Raw genomic sequence first — 8818 nt, forward strand, 5'->3', positions numbered from 1 at the left:
GCCAAACTCGTGATTCAGATATTCATCTCTATGATCATATCATAGATCTTTTATCCTCTTGTCACGACGATCTTTCAACTTCACACTGAAATTACTTGAACCTTTCAATAATTCAGACTCGTGATTCATCAAGTAAATATACTCAACATCTACTCAAATCATCTGTGAAGTAAGAACATAACGATATTCACTGCATGCCTCAGCACTCATTGGACTGCACACATCAAAATGTGTTACTTCCAACAAGTTGCTATCTTGTTCCATCTTACTGAAAACGAGGCTTTTCAGTCATCTTGCCCATGTGGTATGATTTGCATGTCCCAAGTGATTCAAAATCAAGTGAGTCAAAACGGTCCATTTGCATGGAGTTTCTTCATGCATATACACCAATAGACATGGTTCGCATGTCTCAAACTTTTCAAAAACGAGTGAGCCCAAAGATCCATCAATATGGAGCTTCTTCATGCGTTTTATACCGATATGACTCACGTGGCAGTGCCACAAGTAGGTGGTACTATCATTACTATCTTTTGGCATGAACATGTGTATCACTACGATCGAGATTTAATAAACCATTCATTTTAGGTGTAAGACCATTGAAGGTATTATTCAAATAAACAGAGTAACCATTATTCTCCTTAAATGAATAACCGTATTGCGATAGACGTAATCCAATCATGTCTATGCTCAACGCAAACACCAAATAACAATTATTTAGGTTTAACACCAATCTCTTTGGTAGAGGGAGCGTGCGATGCTTGATCATATCAAGCTTGGAAAAACTTCCAACACATATCGTCAGCTCACCTTTAGCTAGTCTCCGTTTATTCCATAGCCTTTTGTTTCGAGTTACTAACACTTAGCAACCGAACCGGTATCTAATACCCTGGTGCTACTAGGAGTACTAGCAAAGTACACATTAACACAATGTATATCCAATATACTTCTATCGACCTTGCCAGCCTTCTTATCTACCAAGTATCTAGGGTAATTCTGCTCTAGTGGTTGTTCCCCTTATTACAGAAGCACTTAGTCTCGGGTTTGGGTTTTACCTTGGGTTTCTTCACTAGAGCAGCAGCTGATTTGCCGTTTCATGAAGTATCCCTTCTTGCCCTTGCCCTTCTTGAAACTAGTGGTTTCACCAACCATCAACAATTGATGCTCCTTCTTAATTTCTACTTTCGCGGTGTCAAACATCGCGAATACCTCAAGGATCATCATATCTATCCCTGATATGTTATAGTTCATCACGAAGCTCTAACAGCTTGGTGGCAATGACTTTGGAGAACCATCACTGTCTTATCTGGAAGATCAACTCCCACTCGATTCAAATGATTGTTGTACTCAGACAATCTGAGCACAAGCTCAACAATTGAGCTTTTCTCCTTAGTTTGCAGGTTAAGAAAGTCATCGGAGGTCTTATACCTCTTGACATGGGCACGAGCCTGAAATCCCAATTTCATCCCTCAAAACATCTCATATGTTTCGCGATGTTTCAAAAATGTCTTTGGTGCCTCAACTCTAAACCGTTTAACTGAACTATCACGTAGTTATCAAAACGTGTATGTCAGATGTTCGCAACAACCACAGACAACGTTCGAGGTTCAGCACACTGAGCGGTGCATTAAGGACATAAGCCTTCTATAAAGCAATGAGGACAATCCTCAGTTTACGGACCTAGTCCGCATAATTTCTACTATCAACTTTCAACTATTTTTTCTCTAGGAACATATCTAAACAGTAGAACTATAGCGTGAGCTACGACATAATTTGCAAAAACCTTTTGACTATGTTCAGGATAATTAAGTTCATCTTATGAACTCCCACTCAGATAGACATCCCTCTAGTCATCTAAGTGATTACATGATCCGAGTCAAACTAGGCCGTGTCCGATCATCACGTGAGACGGACTAGTCATCATCGGTGAACATCTTCATGTTGATCGTATCTTCTATACGACTCATGTTCGACCTTTCGGTCTCCGTGTTCCGAGGCCATGTCTGTACATGCTAGGCTCGTCAAGTTAACCCTAAGTGTTTCGCGTGTGTAAATCTGTCTTACACCCGTTGTATGTGAACGTTAGAATCTAACACCCGATCATCACGTGGTGCTTCGAAACACGAACTGTCGCAACGGTGCACAGTTAGGGGAGAACACTTCTTGAAATTGTTGTAAGGGATCATCTTATTTACTACCGTCGTCCTAAGCAAACAAGATGCATAAACATGATAAACATCACATGCAATCAAATAGTGACATGATATGGCCAATATCATTTTGCTCCTTTTGATCTTCATCTTCGGGGCTCCATGATCATCATCGTCACCGGCACGACACCATGATCTCCATCATCATGATCTCCATCATCGTGTCTTCATGAAGTTGTCACGCCAACGACTACTTCTACTTCTATGACTAACGCGTTTAGCAATAAAGTAAAGTAGTTTACATGGCGTTCTTCAATGACACGCAGGTCATACAAAAAATAAAGACAACTCCTATGGCTCCTGCCGGTTGTCATACTCATCGACATGCAAGTCGTGAATCCTATTACAAGAACATGATCAATCTCATACATCACATATATCATTCATCACATCCTTTTTGGCCATATCACATCACATAGCATACCCTGCAAAAACAAGTTAGACGTCCTCTAATTGTTGTTGCATGTTTTACGTGGCTGCTATGGGTTTCTAGCAAGAACGTTTCTTACCTACGCATGAACCACAACGTGATATGCCAATTGCTATTTACCCTTCATAAGGACCCTTTTCATCGAATCCGATCCGACTAAAGTGGGAGAGACAGACACCCGCCAGCCACCTTATGCAACTAGTGCATGTTTGTCGGTGGAACCGGTCTCACGTAAGCGTACGTGTAAGGTTGGTCCGGGCCGCTTCATCCCACGATGCCGCCGAATCAAGATAAGACTAGTAACGGCAAGCATATTGAACAATATCGACGCCCACAACTACTTTGTGTTCTACTCGTGCAAAGAATCTACGCAATAGACCTAGCTCATGATGCCACTGTTGGGGAACGTAGCAGAAATTCAAAAAATTTCCTACGCAACACCAAGATCTATCTATGGAGAGACCAGCAACGAGTAGAAGGAGGAGTGCATCTACATACCCTTGTAGATCGCTAAGCGGAAGCGTTCAAGTGAACGGGGTTGATGGAGTCGTACTCGTCGTGATTCAGATCACCGATGATCCTAGTGCCGAACGGACGGCACCTCCGCGTTCAACACACGTACAGCTCGACGATGTCTCCCACGCCTTGATCCAGCAAGGAGAGAGGGAGAGGTTGAGGAAGACTCCATCCAGCAGCAGCACAACGGCGTGGTGGTGATGGAGGAGCGTGGCAATCCTGCAGGGCTTCGCCAAGCACCTACGGGAGAGGAGGAGGTGTCACGGGAGGGAGGGAGGCGCCAAGGGCTCAGGTATGGATGCCCTCCCTCCCCTCCACTATATATAGGTGCAGGGGAGAGGGGGGAGGCGCAGCCTTGCCCCTTCCTCCAAGGAAGGGGTGCGGCTAAGAGGGGGGGAGGAGTCCATCCTCCCCAAGGCACCTCGGAGGTGCCTTCCCCCTTTAGGACTCTCCCCTTTTTCCTATATCTTGGCGCATGGGCCTCTAGGGGCTGGTGCCCTTGGCCCATGTAGGCCAAGGCGCACCCCCTACAGCCCATGTGCCCCCCCGGGGCAGGTGGCCCCACCCGGTGGGCCCCCGGGACCCTTCCGGTGGTCCCGGTACAATACCGATGACCCCGAAACTTGTCCCGATGGCCGAAACAGGACTTCCTATATATAAATCTTTACCTCCGGACCATTTCGGAACTCCTCGCGACGTCCGGGATCTCATCCGGGACTCCGAACAACATTCGGTAATCACATACAAACTTCCTTTATAACCCTAGCGTCATCGAACCTTAAGTGTGTAGACCCTACGGGTTCGGGAGACATGTAGTCATGACCGAGATGTTCTCCGGTCAATAACCAACAGCGGGATCTGGATACCCATGTTGGCTCCCACATGTTCCACGATGATCTCATCGGATGAACCACGATGTCAAGGACTCAATCAATCCCGTATACAATTCCCTTTGTCTAGCGGTATGGTACTTGCCCGAGATTCGATCGTCGGTATACCGATACCTTGTTCAATCTCGTTACCGACAAGTCTCTTTACTCGTTCCGTAACACATCATCCCGTGATCAACCCCTTGGTCACATTGTGCACATTATGATGATGTCCTACCGAGTGGGCCCAGAGATACCTCTCCGTTTACACGGAGTGACAAAATCCCAATCTCGATTCGTGCCAACCCAACAGACACTTCCAGAGATACCCGTAGTGTACCTTTATAGCCACCCAGTTACGTTGTGACGTTTGGCACACCCAAAGCACTCCTACGGTATCCGGGAGTTGCACAATCTCATGGTCTAAGGAAATGATACTTGACATTAGAAAAGCTTCAGCATACGAACTACATGATCTTGTGCTAGGCTTAGGATTGGGTCTTGTCCATCACATCATTCTCCTAATGATGTGATCCCGTTATCAACGACATCCAATGTCCATGGTCAGGAAACCGTAACCATCTATTGATTAACGAGCTAGTCAACTAGAGGCTTACTAGGGACATGGTGTTGTCTATGTATCCACACATGTATCTGAGTTTCCTATCAATACAATTCTAGCATGGATAATAAACGATTATCATGAACAAGGAAATATAATAATAATCAATTTATTATTGCCTCTAGGGCATATTTCCAACAGTTCAACGCCAGTGCAAACTTGGTTCTGCATAAAATCACACGATAGAGCAGCAATTTTTTTACTGCTTCCATTAGTAGCATCAGGATAACTATTAGCCAATTGATCATCTGCACATTTTTCGCCCCCGTGATCGGTTGGATTTAAAAGCTCCGGAGACAAAAGAAGGATTTCGGCCCGAAGGCGAGCGCCGGCGTTTGGGTGTAAGGCGGTAAAGGGAAACACTGCCTCATCAAAGACTACATCTCTGGAGATATAGACCCGTCCTGTGGATATGTCAAGACACTTAAACCCCTTGTGAAGATTACTATAACCTAAAAAGGCACACTGTTTCGAACGGAACTGAAGTTTATGAGTATTATATGGACGTAAGTTCGGCCAACAGGCACACCCAAAGACACGTAGAGATGAGTAATTGGGTTTCTTGTGGCATAACCTTTCGAGGGGAGTTTGAAAATTGATAACTTTGCTCGGTAATCTGTTGATGAGATAGGTAGCCGCAATGAAGGCCTCATCCCAAAATTTGAGAGGCATGCATGCTTGAACTAGAAGAGAGAGTCCAACCTCGACAATATGTCGATGTTTACGTTCTGCTGACCCATTTTGCTAGTATGCATGAGGACAAGAAACATGATGAGATATGCCAACCTTGGTAAAAAAGGAATTTAGTTTCACATATTCTCCACCCCAGTCGGTTTGGAGAGCAAGGATTTTACGATCAAATTGTCTCTCAACAAGATTTTGGAAGTCATGAAATTTTTGAAACACTTCTGACTTATGTTTGATTAGGTAGATCCATGTGAACTTACTGAAATCATCGATGAAGCTCACATAGTATTTTTTTTCTACCTACAAATTCAACTGCTGGTCCCCACACATCAGAAAAGATAAGTTTCAAAGGAAATTTTGATTCACTTATTGATTTTGGATAGGGCAACTGATGGCTTTTGCCTCGTTGACAAGAATCACAAACAAATTCATCAACTAACTTAACACATGGAAGCTTATTGTGGCTAATTATTTTGCTAACAATAGAAGATGAAGGATGCCTTAGGCGCCGGTGCCACCTATCCGAGGAGGGGGTGGCACTGAGCACATGCTTCTTGGCGCCTTGTTCCATGTGTTTGACAGAGTATAATCCTCTCCTACCCCTGCCTTGTAGCAGAACTCTCTTCGATCCCCGATCCTTTACAAAAAAAGAATGAGGGTGAATCTCAACAAATGTATCGTTGTCAATGGAAAGACGGCTCAAAAAGATAAGACTCTTGTCTGCCTCGGGTACATGTAAGACATCTTTAAGGAGAAGATCACGTTCAGGGGTGGAAATATGAGATTGACCAATATGAGCTATAGTCATACCTGAGCCACTCGCTGTGTGTATCTGATCCTCTCCGGTGTATCGGTCTCGAACCGTGAGCTTCTCAAGGTCACCTGTGATGTGGTTTGTAGCACCACTATCCAGGTACCAATTGGTGTCGACTCCGTACTGGGGAGCCGCCATGTTTGCCGAGCGCTCCTCTCCTCCTTGGTATGAGGAGTCATACCTCTTCCAGCATTTCCATGCCGGGTGCCCTATCTTGCCGCAGATTTGACAGGTCGGCCTGGCAGAGGGATTGTTGGAGTAGTTCCCGCCGCCGCCGCCGTTGCCATGGTTGCCTCCGTTCCCACGGTTTGGTGGGTTGGGTGACTTGGGGAAGTTTCCGCGGGCGCGGTCACCACCGCCGCCGGCCTATTTGTTGGGGAAGTTCCGGCCGCGGTCACCACCGCCGCCGTTGTTCTTGTTGAAGCGGCCGCGAGTCGCGGCGTTTGCAGATGACTGAGAGGATCCGCCGCGTAGACTCATGCGAGTCTCAAAGCTCAGCAGCTGTGAGTACAGCTCCGGGACGGTGACTGGTTCGACCCTGGAGCACATGGCCGAGACCACCGGGTCGAACTCCTCATCGAGTCCAGCGAGGATGTGAGAAACAACATCTTCTTCATCAACCTTCTTCCCTGAAGCCATTAGTTCATCACACAAAGCTCTAATCTTACCAACGTAATCTGTGATGCTGCTGTTGCCCTTCTGGAGGTTTGCCAGGGCGATCCGGACGTTGACCGTCCTTGCACGCGTGTGCGAGGCGAGCATGCCTTGCACCGTGTTCCACAGCTCCGCTGCGGTGTGGCACGTAGCCACCTGAATTGCCATCTCACGCGGGAGCGAGGTCAGCAGATAAGAGAATACCTGCTGATCCCTCGCGTACCACGTGGAGAACTCCGGGTTGGGACCTTTGGACTTGGTCTTGCCGTCGGCGCTGGTGACCTCAATGGTCTGAGGCGGCACCACCTGCTCGACGTCGAGGAACTCCGTCATCCGAGCCCCCCTGATTGCCGACAGGACAGTGGCGCGCCATAGAGCTTCGTTCCCTCTCGTGAGCTTCTCTGTTGCGGCGTGCACAAATGGAGAGGAGGGGAAGGAAGTGGAAGAGCTTGCCATGGATGATGTCGAGGCCTGCTCTGATTACCATGAAAGAATTGGTGGAAGCGTATGCCTCTTGGCAGGGACGTGTTCGTGTTATATAGCATAAGATTACAGAGATTGGCCGGTGGTTATTAGTCTTGACCTCTACTCCAAGTCATACACAAGATAGAGAGATAAGGATCAATCTAGCCTAACCACCGGCCTGGTTTACAACATAACTCACGCACACAATAACGTTACAGGTTGTCACGTCCTCTACAAGCCTATCATCTAACACTCGGGGTTCCTGCGTAGTACTGCAGGTCGCCGGCGTGCGGGCGCGCAGCCACAGAGGCAACGGGCGACGCAGCTTCCTGCTCCGCCTACCGCGCCACCCAGCAACGCAACGGCGCACCTCACCGCCGGAGGCTCGGCAGCTCCTTCCACGGCGACGATGGCTCCAATCACTGATTGATGTCTCCAGTCCCTCTCTCTCCTCATTCCTCGCCAGTTGCCATGTCGTCGATGCAACTTGCAAGTGCAAGCCGGGCCTCGCCGGCGACGTACGGACGTCCATTTTCTCGTCTGCGGCATGCAGCCTGACGGACGGGTTGCGTGCACGGCCATCTCGCGACTTCTCTTACTCTTCTTCTCCTCGATCGGGATCGGCTGCCTACCTGCTCGCTGGCACCAGCTAGCCATGGAGAAGCTCCTATATATATCCTTTTTGCGGCTTCCCTTGTCCCGCGCGCTCCTGGATGCATGCAGAGCAATTTACTCAAGACCAAGTGCTAATGTGCTATACGTCCATCGCCGTGATCATGTATGTTTTGCCACGGGTGTCCTCTTTGGTTCGCGCACAGTCCATCGCCAGTGACAAGATGGACAAATTAATTAAGCGAGGAACCCGCCCGGAGCCTTCTCCGGGAGTAAATTATACAGAAATACCACAATTAGGGGCATTGAAAGTAGATTGGTACCAAGTTTAGTAATTTTTACGTGTCAGTACCCTGGGGTTGGCCATTACAAAGAGGTCTAAATCGCGTATAAACTCGTATTGACGGTGTATCTGATCGGCGGGGCCCGCCTGTCAGCTGCCGACATGGCATTTTTATTTTTTGCAGAAACACCCCCCAACCCCCCGCCGCAGAATACCAGCTGGTCCTATGGCCAGCGAAGCGGGCCCAGGCGGCGCCAGCTCGCGGATAGCGGCTCGGCACGGCCCCGGCAGGAGCCCCGCGGTGGCGCTGGCTCGGCCCGGCTCGCCGGTAGTGACTCGGCGCAACTCCCCTACCGGACCCACTCGGCAGAGGCTGGGACGAGGGGACGCCAAGCGACGCGGGTTCAGTGCAGCTTGCCGGCGGCAACCCGGCGCAGCTCCCCAGCCGAGTTTCTCCAGCAGGAGCCCCGCGGTGGCGCGGGCTTGCTGGGGCATCACGGTTAACGGGAAGAAGGCGGCGTGATGCAGGGGCTCCGGCATCGAGGTACGAAGGGGATGGACGGATCCGAGGCTCTCCAGCGCGGATCGGCGTGTCAGGCTGGAGCTACGGGAGGCCATCCATGGCGGCTTGGCGTCGGGCTCCTGTCCAAGGGGAGTGG

At 48.7% G+C, this 8818-nt stretch overlaps 1 pseudogene; it reads right to left on the reverse strand.

The window, feature by feature from the left end:
* Positions 1–6630: 6630 nt before the first annotated feature.
* On the reverse strand, positions 6631–6769 carry LOC123140368 (uncharacterized; annotated as a pseudogene).
* Between the last annotated feature and the right edge of the window lie 2049 nt (positions 6770–8818).

This window comes from Triticum aestivum, chromosome 6B (genome assembly GCF_018294505.1).
Source record: "Triticum aestivum cultivar Chinese Spring chromosome 6B, IWGSC CS RefSeq v2.1, whole genome shotgun sequence".
Lineage (NCBI taxonomy): Eukaryota > Viridiplantae > Streptophyta > Magnoliopsida > Poales > Poaceae > Triticum > Triticum aestivum.